Genomic DNA, 26181 nt, shown 5'->3' on the forward strand with positions numbered 1-26181 from the left:
ATTTTTTCTTTACTGTATTCACTATTCCTGTTGATTCATGGTATGTTGACTGCTTCGGTTATCATTCTTCATTTCTGTTATTTGTATATACATTGTTAAATTGTACAGGTTGATTTGTAGGTTCCTTGCCTTATCCTCGTCACTACTTCGTCGAGGTTAGGCTCGACAACTTACCAATACATGCGGTCGGTTGTACTAATACTGCACTCTGCACTTTCTATGCAGATTTTGGTACCCGCTCGGGTTGATCGAGATTTTTGCTATTGGTCTGCTGTCCGGAGACTCAAGGTAGATCTGTCGGCGTTCACACACCTTGAAGTCCCCGTCTATCTTCTCTGTCTTACTGTTTCTTTCATTCAGACAATTGTATTTCTTTCAGACTATTACTTGTAAAAAATTTTAGAATGCTCGTAAATTATGATTCCAGATCCGGGTGGTAGTAATTAATACATTTTTATAATATTCTGTACTTATCATATTTTATCTTAGTTAATTATTGTTATTTACTGAATGAAAATAAGGAATTGGTTTAATGATTTTCTATCGTTGGTTTGCCTAGCAAGTGAAATGTTAGGCGCCATCACGGTCCCGTCGGTGGAAAATTCCGGGTCGTGACAATAACATTTTCTCAACTGTTTATTATGTCTCCTCCTCATGTTAGAAAAATGAACTTGCTTCCTCAACTTTGAAAACCCATTTTTGTGCGTTATAGTGTTAATCAAAAAATACACCGCACATCAATAATAATAAGATGAAATTATTTGATTCCTGACCCTGAACCACTTGTGAGGGGAGAATGTAATATACTTTCGTATATAACCTATAACAAACTGATATAGATAACTTTGCTCTCATAAACAATAGTTTAGCTATTAAGTGGAGACACTCAATAAATTATTTTGCTAAACCAGCTGTGATGTAAACCAACTTATCAAGGTGAATTGTCTTGAATAAAAATATGAAAATTATGCTCGAAGTTAAATTATCGAGCAAGTTACTTCGCAAACATCAGGTTGCAGGATAATAATAATCGCACATGTAACCATCTCATAGATGCATATTATGTGGTATACATGGCAGGTGAATGAGCCCATATTCACCTTTGATATTTCCAGCATTCATGAGATTCAATTCCAATTTTAGTTGGTCTATTAATTAATGAGAACAAGTAACATAAGAGAATTCGTAAAGAATTTTCTAGTTCTTTAATATTTACCCATGTGAATTCTCTTTTAATTTTGCACATCATACTTAAATTGATATGCCTAAACTAGTTATGCCAATTTGATAAATTATCAATATTGATAAATTTCAGGTTTACACCATGACATGTATAATTATCAATAAACTCCAAGTTTATTATGATATGGTTTTTTTTATATCAATAAACTTCTACTTTATTGTGACATTCTTTTATTTGTGTAGTACAAACTGGAGAATAAAGCGAGTAGCTTTTCACATACATATTACCCCGCTACACGTTGTAGTAATAGAAGATATTAAATCTTTACTTTATTATAGTATCAATATAACCGATCGCTTTCACGAATACTTTAGAAACTCAATAGGTTTCTTTGAGACTTAGTACGATACAATACCGTATTGATAATCAATTTTATTTCTCTAAAATAGTATAATTGGCTCTTCCAGAGCTCTCAATTAATTTTGTACTATCACATATTCATCAACATCCATATGGTGAATATCTCTTTTAAAGAGAAAGTTATACCATTATGATCATGGTCAAAATTATTACTGGCAAGATATGTTGCTTCTATTACTTTTGCCCTGTAATAATCACATTGCCATAATCATAATATGTACGTGATCAATGACCATTCGTGCCATAATAATAAAATTATTTTCTTATTTCATCTCAAACCTCCTTCTAGAGGTAAGTGTGGTATATTCACTACCACAAGTACGTTCATATTCTCCCAAGAATGAATATGTATTCATAAATCACATGTTGTCACATTCACATAATGAATGGACCATAATCATCTATATGTGCTTTACAAAATCTCATGTCAAATTGATGACAAATATTACTTTCACAGAGTTAAGGATTATTTTGAGTGTTCTCATTAGCACAATGATGACGATTATAATTTCCTCTATTGCCACATCCACATCTATTTAGATACATTCATCGTAATAATTTTGTCTTTTTTCAGACTTATTACATATTGCTACCATATTCTCTTAAGGGAATGAGAATGAGAATGAAGCAAAATCGGGCACGTCTACCTCGTGTGTCACCGAGAAAGGCAAGTCCATAAAGGCATTAAACACGATGCGTCCGGTAACATTTAATGAAGAATATTCTACAACATTAAAGAATAACGGCCCATTACAGGAAATTGAGCATTTATGTTTTTCGTTAGAGTTCCATTATCGCACTTCAATAATTGTCATTAGTGGTGGGCCCGACCAATATGCCCACTGAGCTATAAATAATAGACTCAACTATCATTGTAAGACAAGATTTTTTGGAGATCAAAGAACACATTCCAATACAGCATCTTGATACTATTTCTCTCTCTAGCTTGTTGTTTTTATCATCATCGTGCCCGAAAAATCTGTTCCTGAGCTCTCCAAATCTATCGTTTTATCTACATTTGAGCTAAGTATCTTGTACGGAAATTGATTAATTCATTATCTTTTGGGATCAAATTAATTTATATGTCTAAAAATCACGAACAAATTTAACTGTACCATTTTTCGGGTAAACAATAATGATCGGAGAAAAATTCCCTCAAAAGTTGATTTCCAATGGATAGAAGCTCTAATTTTTTGTTCGAGTTTGCGAAAAAACATATAATAGACTGCCCACTTCAACGAAAGGGAAGGGAATCAAGGCATTGTCCTGCTTCTCAAATGAGAAGTATTTATTATTCCTTTAAGGTTGTCTTTATAACTACCAGTCTGCCAGATAAGCAAATGAGATTTACTTTCTCATTTTCACCTAAGTTCAAAGGGATAGAGAAATCTGAAGTAGGAGGGTCGAAAACCCCCCATCCCACCCAGTTCCAAACTCTTCATCCTTTAGTTTTTAACTATACGACTAAAGTGATTATCACCTTTCTTTTTACCTCTCATTGGTACCTTTCCCCTACCTACCCAACCATACATTGAGTCATTTGCTTTAACGGAGCATCATGACCATTAACATTGCAAGTTCATTTGCATATTGAGTGTAGTTGGAGGCAAAAGATGCATCAGACATTCTGAGCTATTCAACAATATAATTTAAGGGGGAGCTTTGCTAAGTGCTGAATTTGGAATATAAATAAGCTAGTTTAAGTGCAAATTTCCAGAATTGTGTTTTTTTCATTTTTTTGAATATCGATGGTACCTTGGACAACTTATACGCACCTCGACTATTTCACACGATACTTGTGATGTTGGGGTACCAGCAATTTTCCGCCAGCACTAGTACGTGCTAACTCTGCCACGAAGTCTTAGGCAGATAGTAAGTTAGGGAGGAAGGAATTAGCTAGTATGTTTTGTCTCAGCTGGACTAGCAAAAGGTTAGTCATGCAAAAAGCTTCTTAAGACCAGCTAATGACAATCAGTCATGCAACAACATCAGACCGATAGAGTAGTGTTGTCCTTTGTGCATCTCAAATTGGACCTTCTTAGAAAGTTTAATATAAAAAAAAGAACTAAGTCAATCAGTTTTTATTTGGAGCGTGAAGTAGGAAAAAATAAATCAGAGGCGTATACAAGTTGAGGGATATGGATTCACGTGAACTCATACTCCTATCCTTAAATCATGTATAATGTTATATTTCTTCAAAATTACTTAAATATATGTGCGTGAACCCATGCTCAAAAACTCTTATGGTGTAATTATTATTGGGTGCACCACTGCAAGTAAAATTGGCAGTTCAAATCCACTCTGAGCGGTCTTGTTTTCGGCACAAAGTATAGATACATATGTGAAAATTACTAAAATTTCAAAAAGAATATAATTTTGAACCTATAATTTTAAATGTGTAGTGTGTTCATAGTAAGAGACTAAAATTAAAGTAGTCAAATGTAAATTCTAGATCCACCCCTTCACAACAGTGCACTCATCCTCTTGAAATTCTGGATCCGCTTTTGAGAAAAATACCACAAAATTGAAGAATATTTTCAAGCCATTGTTAGCATTATGAGTGAACTCTTCCTCATTTCGGATTGAACCATTAGGTCCTCCTGTCTTCGACTTACAATCATATGTTCCTGCATCGTGCCATCTACACAGAAACACAAGTACGTATTTAATACTAAGTAGTTTCTCCAAATGTAGTTATTCTAAATTATTAACGAATTTAAACATGAAATTAAGTAAGTCGAATAAACTTAATTCCTCGTATTATTTGGACGAACGAAGTAATTTTATTCAGAAAATGAAGGACGGAGAGAGAGTGTTTGTGTACGCTAATCGAAGCATGATAGGAGCACAATTTTTGCTGGAGATAAGAGCGCGGAAATCTCGACGAGCTTTCTCGACTCCTTCCAAGTACTCAGCGTTGACGATTGGATTCGCCATTGCCGGCGGATCGACGGTGACGAACGATCGGAATCGGGAAAATTTGGTAGCGGAATTGAATGGTTTACTTAGAAGCACCGTTGAGTGGGAATGCTCCTGAAAGAAAGTGTAAAATTGTCCTTTCTCGCGCTCTTTTTATACTCGTATTTTTATTTATTTTTTGTTATTAATTTATTGCTTTATCCGTAAATTAATTTGGTGATATTTGATTGTATTTATCCCACTCCTTGACAATACTTTTTACAATATCATTCAAAAGTATTTTATTTATAAATTAAAGCTAAATTAAATAAAAATTCCGGTCATTCGAATTTGACAAAAATATATTGTCATTCCTAATTAGAAAGTCGAATTTGACTTGCTTGGCATTGTGGTTAGACCGATTATGTTGTATGGGGCATAATGTTGGCCAGTCAAAAACTCCCACGTCTAACAGATGAAAGTAGCTGAAAAAAGGATATTGAGATGGATGTGTGGGTATACTAGGTTGGATAGAATTAGGAATGAAGTTATTCGGGACAAGGTGAGAGTGGCCTCTGTGGAGCAAAGGATGCGAGAGGCGAGGCTGAGATGGTTCGGGTATGTTAAGATGAGAAGCACATATGCCCTAGTCGGGAGGTGTGAGAGGTTGGCCTTGGGAGGTAGGAGGAAGGGTAGAGGTATGTCAAAGAAGTCTTGGGGAGAAGTGATCAGGCGGGACATGGCGCAGCTTAAGCTAACCGAAGACATGACCTGGATAGGAGGGCGTGGAGGTTGAGGATTAGGGTAGAACGTTAGTAGGTAGTCGCGCGTTTCCCTTTGTCTTCAGTAGTTCGTTAGTGTTAGTGTTAGTATGGTATCCTTTTATCCTGAGTTTGCTATTTTTCATATCTTGTTCTGTTATTACTTGTCACCACTACTTCCTTGGTTTGCTATAAAAGCTCCTTTCAGATTCTCTATTGCTATCAGACCTCGTATTTATTTATCTAAATAGATTGTCTTGTTATTACTTGCTATAGCTACTTATTTCATAATCTTTATTGCTATCTTCAATTTATTTTCCTAATATATTTCCTTGCTATGAATTGCTATCAGCGCTTCTTCCATCTTCTTTAGCTGAGGGTATATCGAAAACAGTATTTTTACCCTCTCAGGGTAGGGGTAACGTTGCGTACATATTATCCTCTCCAGACCCCACTTGTAAAATTTCACTGGGTTGTTGTTGTTGTTGTTGTTAGAATAGCCTTTAATTGTACTAGTCGAATTTGACTTGCTTGGCTTAGATTTACTTATATATTTCTTAAATGTACAATTAAAGGAAAAGAAGCAAGAAAAATGAAACTCTCATCTTGATACATTTTAATCAACAGTAACCTTTAAAAATAATATAAATTTAATTAAGATACTAATCTAAATTCTCAAGAAAGAAATATAATTATAATTATTAAGTTAATATCGGCTAATCGGAAAAGAAATATTCGGTTGATAAAATTTTAAATTTATTATTTAGTGTGTAGTATGACATCTTTTCTTCCAAATTAACATGCCTTCTCGTATTATTCAGATTTAACAGATTAATATGCATACATGTTTACGTTGAAAAAAACAGCCTCTCTTGGAGAATGTTTGGTAAGCAACTTAGGAATGGATTTGGATGTAATTGGGTGTAATTATACAATTTGACATGTTTGTCTGGCCAAGTAATTACTTGGTCAGCGTGGAATTGGGTGTAATTGGATAGGTGTAATTACACTATCCAATTCTCAAGGGGTATGTGAGAATTGGTGGTAATTACACTGTGTAATTACAAAGTTACTTTTTAATTTCTTTCTTTTTTGTTACTATTTTAATTTATTTTCTTTTTAACTTTTTATTTCTATTATTTTAATTCCTTTTCATTTTATTTTATTTTTACTTTTTAATTTCTTTTTTTAATTTTAAAATATATTTTTCTATGTACATTATTTATCTTTTATTTTTCTACCTTTACTTCTTGTGATTCCGTGTAATTGCTCATATATTTTATTTCTTATTTATTTTATTTTCTTCATTTAGCGTAACTGCGTTATTATTCTAGATTTTGAAATTACACCTCCTAATATTAGAAATAATGAGTCAATAATAAATTTAACATATAATGAGTGGTGTCATTAAAGTAAAATTTTATTGTTGAATAAGGTTTTAAACTTATTATATTTTCTAATCTTAAGTTGTATTGGAACTTATTTTTATTATGTTGGAATTTGACATATGTTAAATTATTATTTTTTCTTGGATTTTGAATTTGTGTTAAATTTATGGTTCCAATTTACTTGTTCTAGTAGTATTGACTTGTTATTTCACATTGCATCTTGTTCAGTTTTTAGTTAGAATTGATAGATTAGTTTGTCAACTATTTGAATAATGTTATGATATTATATTTATAAATATTAATTTATTTTATCAAACATGCATTCCATGATGTTCTTACAAAACGTATGTTTTATAATTAATTAAACTAAATATAATTAATTTGTAAATATATATATCAATTATTTTTACAATATCAATTATAAATATATGATTACTAATTAATGTATATTCAATAAAAAAATATGCATTTTAAATAGCAAATCTAATATCATTTATACTTATAAAATTATTATAGGCATATATTTATTATATTAACTTTTAAATTTTGATAATTAATTTATTTAAAATTTAATTTAACTATGTAATTACACTTGTGTAACCAAACAGTTCACTTGTAATTTCACTATAATTACGTTATGACAAAAAAAATGGTTGTCGTAATTAATATATTGTGTAATTACTAGGCTATGTAATGTCACGATCCAAAATTCATAAAGATCGTGATGGCGCCGGACACCACTGTCAGGCAAGCCAACAATAAATACTTAATTGGGTTCTCATTTTATTACTTTTGAAATCATATTTTCCTTCAATTTAAATAGTAACGAATGGGAATTTACAGAGTAAATAATAATATTTTTAACAAATTCAATACAGAACAACCTATAATCATCCCAAACCCCGGTGTCACAAGTGCATGAGCATTAACTAGGAATATAAAATAAAATACAATAGCTATCCGGAATACAAATTGGACAGGAAAAATATAAGTACTCTGAAGGAGACTCTGTTGGCTGCGGATCGTGGTATATAATGCAGCTCACCTAAGTCCCCGCCGTAACTGTGCCTCTGCACCCACAAGGCCACTAAACATATATGTACCTGCACAAAAATGTGCAACAAGTGTAGTATGAGTACGTAAATCAACGCGTACCCATTAAGTATCCCGCCTAACCTCGAAGAAGTAGTGACGAGGGGTCGACTTCGACACTTACTATGGGCTATAAATAGGATATCAATGATATAATTAAGTATGCATTATATAAAACGGTTGCAAGCTCAATATTTTGAAGTAAGTAAGCAGTTCTTTTATAATTAAGAAATCTCCAAATTTATTTTCCATTATTTAACAATTTATCTCAGGCCAAGGAGACAATATAATTTATTATAAATTCCAAAGCAATCAATTCAATCATGAGCAAATCATGCTGAGGTCGTACGACCCGCTCCAACATAAATATTTAAACTGTGCACTGCCGAGGGTCGAACGACGCGAACCATAGATGCATCTATTTAATCTGTCGATGCGTTCGTCCCGCTCTACAAAAGATAAACACATTCAACAGTCAATCAAGAATTCTTTAAGGAGCAATTATCCAAGAAAATGTCAATTCTCATTTAACGGTCAAGAAAAATAAAATTTAACCTTTTAAAAATTAATTTACCAAGTTCACTATGATTTAAGCAATTTAAATTAACAATAAGGTTGCAAATATCGCAAGAGCATGATTTGGGTCCTAGACTACCCGGACTTAGCATAATAGTAGCTACGCACGGACTCTCGTCACATCGTGCGTGCGTAGCCCCCACAAATAGAAGCACATATCGTATTATTTCACCTATAAGGTTATTTTCCTCTTACAAGGTTAGAAAGGAGACTTACCTCGCTCCGGAATTCCATAACCGGCTCCCAAGGCCTTCCGACAACTCAAACTGACGCCCAACGCTCCGAAACTAGTCAAAAATTGAGAAATTCCATAAATATATACTCAAATACTCATTGTAATCCTAGTTACAACAATTCTCAACTCCATTCGAAAAGTCGATAAAAACCACCCTCGGGCCCACGTGCCCGGATTTCGAAAATTTTCGAAAATAAACCTTACCCATATCACCACAAGCTCAAATATATAAGTTATTCCAAGTTCCACGTCCAATTTCGTGGTCAAAATCCAAAAATATAATTTCTAGATTTTCTACCAAACCCCCCCATAATTTCTACTAATTTACATGCTTAAATCCTTATACAAATCATGTATTTAACTTGCAATAGGTAGGAATCACTTACCTTATGTTGCTTGATGAAAATCCCTCCTTGAAGCTCTCTAAAATCGCCTCAACCAAGTGGAAAATGAGAGAAGAAGAGCCAAATATCGCTCTTTAAAACAATCTGCCCAGCGACCTCTCGCACCTGCGGTCCCTTGACCGTTTTTGCGGTTCTGCAGGTGCGGCCACATTACCGCTTCTGCGGTCCTCCTTCATACCCCTCAACTCCGCATTTGCGGCCCCTATCCGCTTCTACGCCTTTGCTCCTGCGACTCCACATGCGCAGGAGCGGTCCCGTTTCTACGGAACTTAACCGCATCTGCGGTCCCAACCTTCCCCAGCCTAAGCCGCTTCTGTGACCCTCATGTCCGCTTCTACGGCTCCACACCTACGGCCCTAACCTCGCAGGTGCGGTTACACCAGAAGAAAGCAGCCCTCAGCTCTTCTTCCAAGTCCCAACTCGATCCGTTTACCATCCAGATTCCACCCGAGGCCCTCGGGACCTCAACCAATTATACCAACACGTCCCAAAACACATTACGAACTGAGTCGAGCCTTCAAATCACATCAAACAACTTCGAAACTACGAATCACCCTCCAATTCAAACCTAATGAACTTTGAAGCTTTAAACTTCTACCTTCGATGCCGAAACCTATCAAATTACTTCCGATTGACCTCAAATTTTGCACACAAGTCATAATTGACATTACGGACCTACTCCAACTTCCGGAATCGGAATTCGACCCTGATATAAAAAATTCCACTCCCGGACAAACTCTCCAAAAATCTTTAAATTTCTAACTTTCGCCAAATGACCCCGAAAATGACCTACGGACCTCCAAATCCACTTTCGGACGCGCTCCCAATACCAGAATCACCATACGTAGCTATTCCCAGACTCATAATCCCAAACGGACATCGATAGCATTGAAATGCACTCCAACCCAAATTTACAAAATCCTTCCAAAATGCCACTTTCCACAATAGGCGCCGAAACGCTCCCGGGTCATCCAAAACCCGATCTGGACATACGCCCAAGTCCAAAATCATCACACGAACCTGTTGGAACCTTCCAATCCCGATTCCGAGGTCGTTTACTCAAAAATCAAACCTTAGTCAATTCTTCCAACTTAAGGCTTCCGAAATTTAAATTTTCTTTCCAAATCAATTCCGAACTTTCCAAAATTCAATTCCAACCACGCACACAAGTCATAATACCTGAAGTGAAGCTACTCAAGGCCTCAAACCGCCGAACGACGCGCTAGAGCTCAAAACGACCGGTCGGGTCGTTACATTCTCTCCCGCTTAAACATACGTTCGTCCTTAAACGTGCTAAGAACTACTCTGGAGTTGTCCGAAATCATTATTTAATACCTCGTGCACCTACCCGTTCTACCACAACCTAGTTGAGCACATTAGCTCGAGCAAACCCGAAAATCCTCCCTTTTATCTAGTCAAATAAGCCTTAGAGCCAAATTCCAACATCTGAAATCCTCTACCAGGTCTGTTTCCAACATACGAACACCATATTCATCACTACACGATGCACCAATACATGATTGCATACCTTTACTGAATTCATACCATGCACTGTGTAACTTACATGACCATAATAACATATTTTGACAACGATGGTCGAAATCCCACGAATCTGATGCTCACACGCACCTCACGAAGCATATAAGTCCCGTGTCAACTCTCGCAATACTGCCACAACAGAGAGGATGTGTAGAAATTCATAACCAACTTCCGAGTCAACAAATCATTGAGTCCCTCCTCCTGACAAGGACCATTACCCCATTATGAACCAAATAACGATATTTACTTTTTTAATATTCCTCATATAATCCGATCGCACTGATCTCAGGTTCAATAATCTCGTCTCACCCAGTATAAGTTGTTCCGGCAATAAGCCACCACAAACACTACCAAAGGTCTCATATGATGCCACCATGCACCAACAATCCACAAACTCGCATGTGATACATAAGGAAAAATGAACTCCAGAAAGAACTGCTCAACCCACGTGACTAATTAAACAACCAAAAAGATGTTATGAACCTTCCTCAGAAAATGAGAAGCAAAACACACAAGAATAGGTATATGGAACTGTACTCAACATCACACTGTTGCGGCGTACAACCCGATCCACACATGACACCGTTGCGGCGTGCAACCCGATCCAACCATAATACCCGTTGCGGCGTGCAACCCAATCCAAACAACATCTCCGTGGCGGCGTGCCACCCGATCCGTACATAGTAATAAGTGGGGAAATACCCATCAAGCCAGAAATGTTTATACCTTACGAAATGCCCCAATATCAACCATAAGCACGCCAAGTGCATAATACAAATCCTAAGGAGACGGGTAGCGTCATACGCTATAAAACTTAAGCACAACTAAGGTGCGATATATGATCTGCATCTCGAGAGCCATCCTGCTCACATAACACCACCGCTACGCTGGACCTCAACACATTGTACAATTAATCAAGCCGACTCACGACCCACATGGCACAATAGAGTATTACATGAAGTAGCTAACGATGGAATTAACATCCAACACTCGAATACTCCTCCATAAGGAGCGCTATGCTGAGATGAACACATCCGGCCTGAGATAGAGCCCACATTCATATTTTAGATCCATCCACGGACCTCAAGCCGATTCTGATCATACCACACTGGGCTAATAATCTTTCAAGGATCCACAATAATCCCTGACACACAAGAACAACCGTCAAATCCAGAACACACTTCCACAGTCCACAACCAAACGAACCGAGCGCCCTTCAAGCATAAATTCTCATATTAGCGATAGTACCAAAAATCTCCACACTTGGTTTTAAATCTTCAATCAATCAAGTGACTATATGTCACACTTATACAATCTTCCCGTGGGACACGCTCCCACGACCTTTCGTACCAGACAACGAGTCTGCACATCCATGCCACCGGCCACACAAACATTGTAAAGCAATCAAGAATCCACAATCAGTACACAAAGCCTCCCATACAAGGTCCCGATCTCAGGTGACGCCAAAGACAATACCAGCTGACTCTAACCATCTGAGTCCTTTCTTGCTCATCCGAGCTCGTGATATTCCTGCCAATACCAAATGGCAACCTTGATCCTCGACTTTCGATTCCCATGCTACCTCCTGCACTTAATCATGCCAATACGCAAATGTACAAGAATTTCATCATAACTCCTGAACCACTAATAGGGTACACACTTCATCATATAGAAACCCTTCTCTTAACTCATTTAAGGAGAACTATAGCGACACATGACTGAATTCCCATAATCGTAGAAAATACAAACCTCAAGTAGTGGTCTAAGCCACCATAACTCTTCCGAAAATCCCTTTACACCATAAAGCCATACGAATCGAATACCTCCCAAATCAACCAAACTGTGGTGGCGCTCAAGCCCAAGTATACAACCATAAACTACATGTATAATTTCACGCTGGAGAAATTGGTCACTGCCATAACCGTGCTGATTCAACCATTACCAACTAAGCCACTTCTTCTACTTTACTCGGGACTTGCCCTAGAAATAATAATAGCTCCATTCAAAACATCATGAACCCAAATCAGCACTTATCCGAAGTGACCTTATTTCACGAGACCATGCTGTCTCAAAACCCACGAACCATCACATACTTTCCTTGTGCGCATATTCGCATCTTCAACGGGTACACTCATTCTGATAATTTCCCTATGATTCCAAAGTTATTTTCTCCCATTCTTCTACTGCTACACCGCATACGGAAGATAACATAGAACACTCCAAGCCCCTTTTATAATCCGCTGTAACAACTCAATACTTAACCATACTACAGACTCGAAATTCTTAGGCACCACACATTAACTTTTGAATCCACTAGGACCATTGTTGAGAGTCACCCACTCTGACTTGGTCTCGAATATAATCAAACTCCAAGGCTCCACTAGCACATGAACGCCCTCTTAAAGAAGCACCCGGCTGGATCACTTTCCTTGTAAATCACCTCTACACGAAGCATAAATCCTGAATCTTCCCAAAGCCTGAACATGAGTCAATAAGGCCAACTATAGCACACATTCCTCAATCATTTGCTCAAATTACCGCTGATTTTCTCTTTCCTTAGTTGTAATAACCCACCAATATGCCGATAACCAAAAATCTCACAAGTAGATAACCATGCAATCCAATTGTAGGCGGTGGGGGCTCTCCTACTTAGCTTGAAGCTACCATTGCATAATTCTGGAATCCACCAAGACTCCTTATCCCCCATTGATATGATCTTGCGCAATCAACTCGCCAATTTGCCTCAAAATCTTTGTGTTAACCATTTCATGAACACTCTGAATCACTAGCCACGTTTTCATATTCAACCTCTCACCGGATAGCCAGTAGAATTCTTTGTAGAAGCTCCGTCAGCCACGCGACCGCTGACCTTCTCACAGGAGATAACCCACATATGGAAATTACATACCGACATCTTCCAGTGTCATTGCACTGGGTACACTTACTACATAATCAGTAACCCATCCTGAGCCGTTCACTCCTCATGGACATCAACTAAAAGGTGCGACAGTACATTCCCATCCAAAGTCATGTTGTATTCTTCCTATCAGGCAACTACTTCACGTCGTATCCACTATCCCCCGTATAATAGCCAATATTCCAAATTAAGTCCGTAGACCTAGTCATTGTCCACCATGAAATCCTGAATCACTCTAAACTTTTCCCAAGGTGTGTAGCTATCCTACCACAGAACCCATCTGATACTCTGCCACTCTCTCACTTTGGTCAAACCCTCTCCTTTAAGCAAATATCCGACTTCTGTTTCTCAGACTTGGCCTTCTAGAATTTAACCACCGCAAGACACCTCCCACATGTTCTTCCTCATCCTTCGCTGCCCAGTTGTTGCCTTAAATCAAAATCTACCTCTATAGAACTTGAACCAATCGATCGCTACCAACTTTAAAGTTTTCCGAAGATCATCTTCCTTGAGCCCTCAACACCCGTACCACCGATTAAGTCGTGAACCACCGCACACAGCGATCTCTAACAGCCGCTTCCCCGACACTATTTCACACTACCTTGCCCCGAAGGCAAATTGATGAAGACCATAACATCAGCGAGCTTAACACATTCAATCCAGGGCGACGACACTACATCATAGATGGAAATTCCACCATTCTCTAAATACCAAGTCTCGTTACTCCGTCAACCTAAACCTGAAGATTCATAGTCTGATTGCTTTTCCTTTGCCGGAAATAAAATACTGGATCTCTGAATCATGCACTAAGTAAACCTCTTTCCAAGTCATTCACTGCTTCGACGCATAAACAAGCATCCTACCATTACACAAACACGGTGCGATAGAAATGCACAAATTGTCATAACAATTAATGCCAAACCTCAAAACCTAAGGTAATACTGATACTGAGCTACAACGACAGAACGACCTTCCGCAAGGCGATGTCAATAGCCCAATCAAATACACAGGGAGAAACATCCTGCACCACATCTGTAGTACCATTAAAATTCCTCAATTCCCAATTTATAACAAGTGCTTCACGTCGCATAAGACTGGATAGGAAGGGAATGAAGGCATAAGACTTAAAGGAATCGAACCGCACGATGAGGAATCAAGAAGGGAAGTGCTCCTAATAGTCGTGTAGCCTCTCGAAAATAAGTACAGACGTCTCTGTACCAATCCGCAAGACTCTACTAGACTCGCTCATGACTCGTGAGACCTAAGTGAACCTAGTGCTTTAATACCATGTTGTCACATCCCAAAATCCATAAAGGTCGTGATGGCACCGAATACCACTGTCAGGCAAGCCAACAATAAATACTTAATTGGGTTCTTATTTTGTTACTTTTGAAATCATATTTTCCTTCAATTTAAATAGTAACAAATGGGGATTTACAGAGTAAATAATAATACTTTTAACAAATTCAATACAGAATAACCTATAAGCATCTTAAAACCAGTGTCACAAGTGCATGGGTATTAACTAGAAATATAAAATAAAATACAACAGCTATCCGAAATACAAATTGGACAGAAAAAATGTAAGTACTCTAAAGGAGACTCTGCTGAATGCGGATCGTAGTATAGAATGCAGCTCACCTAAGTCCCCATCATAACCACGCCTCTACGCCCACAAGGCCACTAAACATATATGTACCTGCACAAAAATGTGCAGCAAGTGTAGTATGAGTACGTAAATCAATGCGTACCCAGTAAGTATCCCGCCTAACCTCGAAGAAGTAGTGACGATGGGTCAACTTCGACACTTACTATGGGCGATAAATAGGATATCAATGATATAATTAAGTATGGATTATATAAAATGGTTGCAAGCTCAATATTTTGAAGTAAGTAAGCAGTTCTTTTATAATTAAGAAATCTCCAAATTTATTTCCCATTATTTAACAATTTATCTCAGGTCAAGGAGGCAATGGCATTTATTGTAAATTCCAAAGCAATCAATTCAATCATGCACAAATCATGCCGAGGTCGTACGAACCACTCTAACATAAATATTTAAACTGTGCACTGTCGAGGGTCGGACGGCACGAACTATAGATGCATCTATTTAATCTGCCGAGGCGTTCGGCCCGCTCCACAAAAGATAAATACATTCAACAGTCAATCAAGAATTCTTTAAGGAGCAATTATCCAAGGAAATGTCCCAGCCTTCCTCAGCCTAAGTCGCTTGTGTGACCCTCATGGCCGCTTCTGCGGCTCCGCACCTGCGGCTCCGCACCTGCGGCCCTAACCTCGCAGGTGCGGTTACACCAGAAGACAACAACCCTTAGCCCTTCTTCCAAAGTCCCAACTCGATCTGTTTACAATCTGGATTCCACCCGAGGTACTTGGGACCTCAACCAATTATACCAACACGTCCCAAAACACATTACGAACTCAGTCGAGCCTTAAAATCACATCAAACAACATTAAAACTATGAATCACCCTCCAATTCAAACCTAATGAACTTTGAAGCTTCAAACTTCTTCCTTTGATGCCTAAACCTATCAAATCACGTCCGATTGACCTCAAATTTTGCACACAAGTCATAATTGACATTACGGACCTACTCCAACTTTCGGAATTAGAATCCGACCCTAATATCAAAAAGTCCACTCCCGGTCAAACTCTCCAAAAACCTTCAAATTTCTAACTTTCGCCAAATGACCCCGAAATAACCTACAGACCTCTAAATCCACTTCCAGACGCGCTCCCAATGCTAGAATCACCATACGGAGCTATTCCCAAACTCAGAATCCCAAACGGACATCGATAGCATTGAAATGTGCTCCAACCCAAATTTACAAAATCCTTCCAAAATGTCAACTTCCACAATAGGCGCTGAAACACTCCCAGTTCATCCAAAACCCGATCCGGACATACGTCCAAGTCCAAAATCATCATACGAACCTGTTGGAACCTTCCAATCCTGATTCTAAGGTTGTTTACTCAAAAATCAAAACTTAGTCAATTCTTCCAACTTAAGGCTTCCGAAATTAGAATTTGCTTTCCAAATCAACTCCGAACTTCCCGAAATTTAATTTCGACCACGCGCACAAGTCATTATACCTGAAGTGAAGCTACTCAAGGCCTCAAACTGTAGAACGATGCGCTGGAGCTCAAAACGACCGGTCGGATCGTTACATATAATTACTACCATGGTAATTACACCAATTTCAATTATGGGGTAGCTTTCCAAACAGATCCTTGATGTTTATTTTGTTTCAAAGATACTACTTTAAAATCAAAATAAAGAAATTGATTTTAGATATTTCAAAAACTTTGAAAAAGAAAGATACTTTGCCAACTAAACATATACTCCATTAAATTATTCTCTTACCCACTTTAACATCCTCTTTGTTATAATTAGAATTGTATTTTAGGTGAATGTGTATATTTTAGAGAGATTTTAGAGTTTGTTACTTGGTGGCTAAATCACCTTTTTCCTATAAAAATAGAGGTGTTCTATTCCATTGTAACTCATCCCAAATCAATAAGAATTCTATCTCTACTTTTCTTTGCTATACTCTTCTTTCTTCTTTTATTATTTTATAACACGTAATCAACACGAGAATCTAACCAATTGAGTAGAGGCATCTGCTTTGGGATACATGCATGGTGTTTCAGAACTGGAAACCAGGGCCACTGAGGACGATGTTTTGGAAGCCCGTTTGCAGCAAAGTGAGCAAGAAATGGTAACCCTCAACCAGGAAGTTGGGCCGCTGAGGGTCAATTTTGATAAAGTCAAGGGTAAGTGGACTGAGGTCCAAAATGCCATTCTTGCTGCCAATGATCGTGAGGTTGCTGATGCTGAAAGGGTAACTAATTTAGAAACAGCATTGAATTCTAAGGCCGAAGAACTTGCTGCCGTGGGGGCGAGACATGCCTGGTTGGAGGAGACGTATAAGAAAACTATCGAGCACAACAGACTCTATAGTTCAACTGTCCATAATCTCGATGTCTGTCTTTGATCTGCTAGGTCCGCCCGGGACAATCTTTTTGTCGAGATAACTCAGCTCAAAGAAGAACTCAGGCACCGAGAGGCTTCCTTCGTTATTGAAAAAACTTACGCCATGTACAGCATGAGGAGAAAACCCTTGGAAGTAGCCAAAGCTGGCATTATTGATATTGATGCCGAAATTACTAAGGCACGCGAGCTTGAGTTGGCTGCAAAGAATGGACTCCCGGCTCGGTCTGACGCTCTTGGTTCTTCTTATTCTGGTTCCGATATTTCTAATACTGAAGAGAAATTGGAAGATGATGATGCCGAAGACCCAGTTGGAGAAGATGTTGAGCCATCGGTGGCACCACCTACTGCTCCCGAGGAAAGTGGATACTTCTCTTCCTCCCGATTCTAGTGATGTTGTAGCTTAGCTCTTTCTTTCCCTGTTTTGTATTTCCTTTTTGGTACATCCTTGTAAATAAATACATATTGTTGCTCAACTACTTGGCTGAGTCTTACCTTGCTTGGATATTTGTGTAGGTTTTTAACCCTTGTGCATGTCTTCCTATTTTTCTGCATGTGGTCTCGGGTGCATTTTCTTCGACGCACTTTTGTTGTTGAGAATTAGTCCTTTTTCATGAGGTTTTTAATAAGTATTTGTGCAAGTTTGGTTTCTGCGTCTTTTTCATATGTGGCTTCTGGTGTATTTTTTCCCGATAGTATTTTCGGTTCCAAGCATATATTCTTTCGGAACAAACTCTTTAACATGAGGGTTTTAATAAGAGAGGGCCCTCTTATGTTTACGGTGCTCTTGAAGAGGACGTCTCTTGTTCATTACAGCACTAACATTTGAAGTACTTGTTTAACTTTCAAATGACAAAATTAGCTCATCGTTCACACAAGAAACAAGATAAAAGCAAAAGGATTTAATTTCATTCCTTCTGATTTTATAGTTTACATAGGCATTTTGCAACGTAGAAAAGAAGTTGCCATGACTTGTGGCTATATTGTACAACTTATTTCTACGAGGCTGTCTGTGCAGTCCCCGGTCCCTACGGCATGTGGCATTCAGTGTTGCCTTGCCGGATTTTCGTTCCCGGTTGACGTGGTATTCAGAGTTGACTTGCCGGATTTTCGTTCCTTCTTGACGTGGAATTCAGAGTTGCCTTGCCGGATTTTCGTTCTCGGTTGACGTGGCATTCAGAGTTGCCTTGCCGGATTTTCATTCCCGGTTGATGTGGCATTCAGAGTTGCCTGGTAATTGTATGGCATTTAGAGTTTCCTTGACGGATTTTCGCTCCCGGTTGATGTGGCATTCAGAGTTGCCTTGTAATTGTATCATTATCCCCCCAGTGTTCTAATACGAAGAATGCAAGTTGGAACACTGGAAGTCTTGTATCTTCGAAGGTCCCACCGATGAATTTCTACGTAACCCTTAGCTCGGTAACATATTTTGCTTTCCCCTTAGGAATTCATGCTATCGAGCAAAAAAATACCTGATATTCCCCTAGTGATTTGTGCTCGTGAACGATTGTGTAACCCTTGTTCGGTAGAGAACTTAACTTCCCGGTGGGATATTGCTATCGAAGCAAAGATTACATTATTGTCCTCGAGTGGAGACTTGTTTGTTTTGCCTTGTCATCAAAGGTCTTATTACTGCTATTTTTGTAGTATGCTTGTGGTCGCTGTCTCGTTAAAACACCTTGCCTGAAAAAACCCAATTGGGATAAAAAGCAGAACGGAGGATAAAAGAGTGCAGTACATACTTTCCGTCTGATTGTTGCTTGTCAGTAGTAATATTTTTTGAGATGAGCCACGTTCCAGTTGCTGGGCAACTTATCTCCGTTGTGGTTTTCCAACTCATATGACCCTTTACTGGTGATAGCTGAAACCCAGTAAGGGCCTTCCCATGTAGAGGTTAACTTGCCGATGTTGAGTTCTCGGGTGTTTTGAGTCACCTTCCTCAAGACCAAGTCTCCTACTTTGAAGTAACGAAGGTTGGTTCTTTGATTATAATATCGCTCCATCCTCTGCTTTTGAGCTGCCATTCTTACATGTGCTAGGTCTCTGCGTTCCTCGAGCAGTTCTAAGTTGATTATCATTGACTCGTTGTTTGACTCTTCGTCAGCCTATAAATACCTTAAGGTTGATTCCCCTACTTCCACCGGTATCAAAGCTTCTACGCCGTACACCAGGGAAAAAGGGGTTTCCCCTATGCTTGACTTGGCCGTTATCCGGTAGGCCCATAGCGCTCCAGGTAATTCTTCGGGCCAATGGACTTTTGATGCTTCTAACCTTTTCTTCAGGTTTTGCAAAATTATTTTGTTTGTTGACTCCGCTTGGCCGTTTGCGCTCGGATGGTAAGGTAAAGAGGTAATCTTTTTTATCTGCAAATCTTCCAGGAATTTTGTGACTTTTGTGCCAATAAATTGTGGCCCGTTGGCACATGAAATCTCTTTCGGTATTCCAAACTTGCAAATTATGTTTTCCCACAGGAAGTCGACCACTTCTCGTTCTCCGATCTTTTGATAAGGACCTTCTTCCACTCATTTTGAAAAATAGTTAGTCAAAATCAAAATAAACCTTACCTTCCCAGGAGCCGGTGGTAACGGTCCGACGATGTCTATTCCCCATTTCACGAACAACCACGGGGACAGAACTAAATGTAGGGGTACCGCCGGTCGATGTACTAGTGGTGCGTGGCGTTGGCACTTATCACATTTTCGTATGACGTATTTGGCATCTTGTTCCATACGGGGTCAGTAATATCCTGCTCGGACTAACTTCTGCACAAGAGAATCTGCGCCCGAGTGGTTGCCGCATATCCCTTCATGTACTTCTCTCATGACATAATTGGCTTTTGATGCACCCAAGCACCGGGCCAACGAGCCTTGAAAGGATTTTCTGTACAATTGGCCTTTCTTGAAGCTATAACGTACGGCTTTGATGCGCAATGCTCTCGATGTTTTGGGGTCTTCGGGCAACTTTCCATGTTTGAGGTAATTAATTATCTCGTTTCTCTAGTTCCAGACTTGGCTGGTCGAATTTACCTCGTAATAACCATCTGTATCCAAGGCTGAGTTTATTAGTTGTACAACCGTACCTAATTCTGGTCCTTGGATTTCTATTGATGAGCCCAGATTTGCTAGTGCATCCGCTTCCGCATTGTGTCAGTAAAGCCTGAACCCTTACTACATATTGTTGCATACGCTCTCCTTTGGTGTCAAAAATTCCTTAGACCTGATTTACCACCAACTGTGAATCACATTTCACTTTGATGGCTTCAGATTCAAGTCCCCGAGCTAATTCGAGCCCTGCAATCAAAGCTTCATACTCTGCCTCATTGTTAATTAGAGGGATTGTTCTGATGGCTTTCCTTAAGGTTTCCCCCGAAGGCATAATCAAGACTATCCCGAGTCCGGACCCTTTCACGTTTGAATCTCCATCTGTGAATAAGGTCCAGACTCCCGGTGCCGGCTTTGACACCATAGTTGCCTCTTTGGCAGCCAGAGGCAATATTCCAGGGCTGAAATCGGCCTTGAAGTCAGCCAGGACTTGTGATTTAATCGCTGTCCTCGAGCCGAAAACTGCGCTTATCATAACTTCTAAGACCGCCAGGTAGACTAACAATGATTCTCCTTCTTTAGGTTTCGAGAGCAACGAAGGGCTTGACAAGTGTTTCTTCAATAACTTCAAGGCTTGCCGACACTCTAGCATCCACTCGAAGTTGTTTTTCTTTTTGAGCAGCACGAAGAAGCGATGCCACTTCTTTGATGATTGGGAAATGAACCTGCTCAAAGCCGGTAATCTGCCTGTGAGTCTCTATACTTCCTTTACGTTGAATAGTTAATCTGAGATGTCCTCTATGGCCTTGATTTTGTCGGGATTCACCTATTTCCTCTTTATGAGACCAGGAATCCTGAGAATTTACCTGATCCGACCCCGAACGCACACTTCTCGGGGTTAAGCTTCATGTTGTGCTCCCTCAGTATGTCAAACATTTCTTGCGGATGTCTCAGGTGATTACCTTCATGTAGAGACTTAACGAGCATATTGTCTATATATGCTTCCATAGTTCATCCTATTTGTTTTTCGAACAACTTATTTACGAGCCATTGGTAAGTGGCTCCGATGTTTTTTAGTCTGCAGGGCATTAGGTTGTAACAATATGTACCAAAATTTATAATACATGAAGTCTTTTCCCCATCTTTCGGGTTCATCTTGATCTGATTGTACCCAGAATAGGCATAGAGGAAACTCATTAACTCGTGCCCGACCGTAATGGGATCGAGTCCTTCAGGTATGCCTTATTAATATCTTTATAATCTACGCACATGCGAAATTTATTGTTCTTCTTAGGAACTACTACCACATTATCTAGCCAGTCCGGATATCTTACCTCTCGGATTTGAACCAATCTTAAGTAGACGGGTTACCTCTTCTCTGATGAATTTATTCCTTACTTCGGCAATATGGCGCTTCTTTTGCCTTACCGGAGGTATTCTCGGGTCCAAGCTTAACTTGTGCACGGCTATCTCTGTTGGGATTTCTGTCATATCCTCGTGCGACCATGCAAAACAATCAGCATTAATTTTAAGGAATTCAATAAAATCTGACCTGAGCTATGGGTGTAGTCCTGTTCCCAAATAGAATTTCCTTTCTGGGAATTTTTCAAATAGTGCAACCTGCTCTAGTTCTTCTGCCGTGGATTTCGTTACGTCTGTTTCTTCTGATACTTGAAAATACCTTGGTATATGATATTGCTCTAACTATCCTACCCCCAGAGAAACTTCCTCTGGTTCGGGGTCGGAAGCCGGTTCTTATAACTGCTATGTCGCATGCTCCTTTCCCTTTCTATGAGAGACTGAGATCGCATTCATCTCTCTCGCTGCCAGTTGATCACCTCTTATCCGCTTGATCCCCCCGGGTGTTAGGAATTTCAGCAATTGGTGGTATGTCGAAGGCACAAATTTCTTCTCGCACAACCATGGCCTTCTCAGGATGATATTATAGCCCATGTCCCCATCTACTACTTCGAAGAGAGCTATCTTTTTTACGCTTTCGACATCTGTAAATAGTAAAATTTTCCCTTGGGTTGTCACGTTTGCGAGGTTGAATCCGGCAAGGAGCTTTATTGCCGGGACGATGTTCCCAGTGAGTTTAAATTGATCTAGAACTCTCCATTGTATGATATTGGCAGAACTTCCTGGATCCACTAAAACATGTTGAATTTTAAAATTTAACATATATAAAGAAATTACTAGCGTATCATTATGCGGTAGTAGTAATCCGTCCGCGTCTTCATCCGTGAACGTGATATCATCTTCCCAGAATCTCTTACTATAGGTTGTCGATACTTTATTCTTCTTTGCAGCCGAGAAGGTGACCCCATTAATCTCGTTCCCTCCGAATATCATGTTGATCATTTGACGTGGAGGTTGTTCTCATGCCTTCGAGGTTTGCGCGTCGCCCCTGTCCCGACCATAAATATTTTTGCTCGGCCACTCAACAGTTCTCTGAGGTGACCATTCTTCAACAGTGTTGCCACTTCTTCCCGGAGGTGCCGACAGTCTCCAATCCGATGGCCACAAATGCCATGGTATTCAGACCATAAATTTGGATCCCTCTAGCTGGGATCAGACCTCATTGGTCTCGGGAATAGTGCCTATTTGATATCTCTTAGGGCCGACACTAACTCCACCATGCTGACGTTGAAATTATACTATGATCACTTTGGATAAGAAGAACCTCGTGGTCCCAAAATTTTCCTATCCTATAACGATCTATTGTTCTGCCCACGATCGGTCCTCATGTCAACGGTGAATTTGTCTGATGTCCGGAAGCTCTTGTCACCACCTTCCGTCAGCTCGTAGGGTAGGAACCGCCCCCTTGAATGGACATCGCCTTTATTCTTTCTTTGTTCTTCTCCCATCCCTTTGCTGATGACGGTAAGTCAACCTGATCATCTTCGATCCTTATCTTGACTCGTACCGGTTTTGGACATCTGCCCAAGTTGTTGCTTGAAACCCGAGCAGACTTTCCTTCAACTTCCGGGAAGCATCTGAGCTCCTCCGGTTCAAACCCTTAGTGAACGCTTCAGCTGCCTATTCGTTTGGGACGGCCGGTAATAACATCCTTTCCTTCTGGAATCGGCTAACGAACCTTCGTAATAGCTCGAATTCTCAATGTGCGATCCTGAATATGTCGGCCTTTTGGGCTTGTACCTTTTTGGCACCGGCATGGGCCTTGATGAACTAATCCGCGAGCATTTAAAAAGAATCTATGGAATGCTCGGGAAATAATGAGTACCATGTCAAGGCTCCCCTCGTGAGAGTCTCGCCAAATTTATTCAATAACACATACTCGATTTCGTGAGGAACCAGATCATTTCCTTTCACCGCCGTTGTGTAGGTAGTGATATGTTCCTGTGGATCTGAGGTCCCATCGTATTTTGGCACTTCAGGCATTTTGAATCTGTTTGGGATTAATTCCGGGGCTGCACTCGGTTTGTACGGTAATTGGATGTACTTCTTCAAGCTCGGGCCTTTCAGTACAGGGGGTGCTCCCGGGATTTGGTCCATGCAGGCGTTTACTTCCTTCATGAACCACAAGAGTTCCTTTTTGAATGGATCATTATCGCTGTTGAGGCCAAATCTACCCCCCAGCTCCGTCAGAGCCAACTTCGCCTTTGGGAGTGTTGTTGTCAACTCTCTGCGTTGTTTGGTTTGTTGGAACAACGGGAGGAACTAGATCTCGCATGTTTGTATTATTTGAAGTGCCTGATAGCGCATGTTTTAACTCCGTCATAACTTGATCCTGCCGCGTGAGGTGGCCTAGAATGATTTCCTGTTGCTCTTGAAGGATCCTTACCGCGTCTGCTACGTGCCCCTGGTCAGCATCATCTGGAGTCGCCTCCCGTACTTGCCTGGGGTACCGCCTGTTATACACCGGTGTGGTATCTTCCCCCTCATCGCTAGTGTCGCTGATTGAGTCCTCAAAATGGGGATGTTCCCCTTGAACCTCAGGATCACGAGTGTTAATAACGGTATTGATTGCCATTTTTTGGTGATTTTTTGCTAAGATAGAAAACGATCAAAGCTTGTCTATGGATAAAAAGCAAGGACCAATTTTAATCGCACGACTGTCTAGGCCCCACGGTGGGCGCCAAATTGTTTACCCAGAAAATGGTACAGTTGAATTTGTTCGTGGTTTCTAGACAGATGAATCAATTTGATCCCAAAAGATAATAAATTAATCAATTTTCGTACAAGATACTTAGCACAAATGTAGATAAAACGATAGATTTGGAGAGCCCGGGAACAAGTTTTCCGGGCACGGTGATGATAAGAATAACTAGTTAGAGAGATAAATAGTATCAAGATGCTATATTGGAATGTGTTATTTGATCTCCAGAAAATCGTATCTTACAATGATAGTTGAGCCTATTATTTATAGCTTAGTGGGCGTAATGGTCGGGCCCACCATTAATGACAATTATCGAAGTGCGATAATGGAAACCTAATGGAAAGTATAGATGCCCAAATTCCTGTAATGGGCCGTTATTCTTTAATGCCGTAGAATATTGTTTATTAAATGCTAGCGGGCGCAACATGCTTAATGCCTTTATGGATTCGCCTTTCTCGGTGACACACGAGGTAGACGTGCTCGGTTTTCTGTCCTCCAGGCTTTGATTCCACGTGTCCCTTCTTTAGTGGTCACGTATCGTGACATATTTTATCCAATACAATTATATGACACAATTATTCCATCTTTAAACGTGTTTTGTTTCCAATTGCAGAACAAGTGAAGGCTGAACATCCAAAGATTACATATGCTGGCATATATTTTTTAGCATCTGTGGTATTTCTTGGGTGATGCCTCAATCTGTTAGGGGCTTATTAGAAACTTGACAATCTCAAAGAGCACCTAGAAGACTGAAACTGATGTGGAGAACTATGATATTGTGCATTCTATGGACCTTATGGCTGGAAATAAACAACGCTTGCTTTGAAGGACACATAAATCGCATAATTAGAATTAAGAATATATGTTTTCACAATCTGTATTTTTGGTGTAAATGTAGTTAGTTAGGAAATATAAATCAATTTATGGACTTTCTGGAGGTGTTAGGAGGGGGAGAACAAGTTGCTGATGTTGTAATTTGGGATATATTTTTTGTGCCATCTTGGTGCCTTATAAATAAACGTTTACCTTATGAAAAAAAAAAAGCATATGCAAATCTATAACATGTGAGTACTTTTTTTCTTTTGTTCTTAAAGATGCTTGAGTGATTTCTTGTGGCATTCATATATTTTTTGAATGAGTGATGATCAACTTAATTATCACTCTTTTTGAACAATTTGTGCTTTTGATGAAAAGTAAAATAAAGCAGTCCTCTAACATTTGATTGGTCAGATCATTCAAATTCTTTATCATTAATTTATTCTGAAATATTTATGTTGGGAAAAGTCTATTTCCAGACAATTAATTTCTTAATGGGGAACTATTTATTGTTGGCAAATGTGGTAGTCAGGTTGTAATCCTGCATGCTCAAAGGACTTGCTTAACCCATCACACATATATAATTCCGAAAAAATTTCTGAAACAAGTAAATTCTGAGATGTGTCATTAAAGTCAAATTGGTAGGGATTGATGAATATGCACCTTTCACAGTCTTGCGAAAAGAGCTAGCTAGTTCTCTTTGGTTAGACAAGTAATAGTATTCATAATTACCACACAGTTGATCCCTGAATAGCTGACATGATATATTTTGCATCTTGTT

At 39.3% G+C, this 26181-nt stretch overlaps 1 long non-coding RNA gene across 1 annotated transcript; it reads right to left on the reverse strand.

Annotated features, from left to right (window-relative positions):
• Window positions 1-4178: 4178 nt before the first annotated feature.
• On the reverse strand, window positions 4179-4609 carry LOC104110945 (uncharacterized). Its single transcript, XR_011411559.1, has 2 exons — window positions 4428-4609; window positions 4179-4244 (listed from the first exon to the last, which is right to left on the reverse strand). It is a non-coding gene; the product is annotated as an uncharacterized lncRNA (long non-coding RNA).
• Between the last annotated feature and the right edge of the window lie 21572 nt (window positions 4610-26181).

This window comes from Nicotiana tomentosiformis, chromosome 10 (assembly GCF_000390325.3).
Source record: "Nicotiana tomentosiformis chromosome 10, ASM39032v3, whole genome shotgun sequence".
In the NCBI taxonomy this organism is placed as follows: domain Eukaryota; kingdom Viridiplantae; phylum Streptophyta; class Magnoliopsida; order Solanales; family Solanaceae; genus Nicotiana; species Nicotiana tomentosiformis.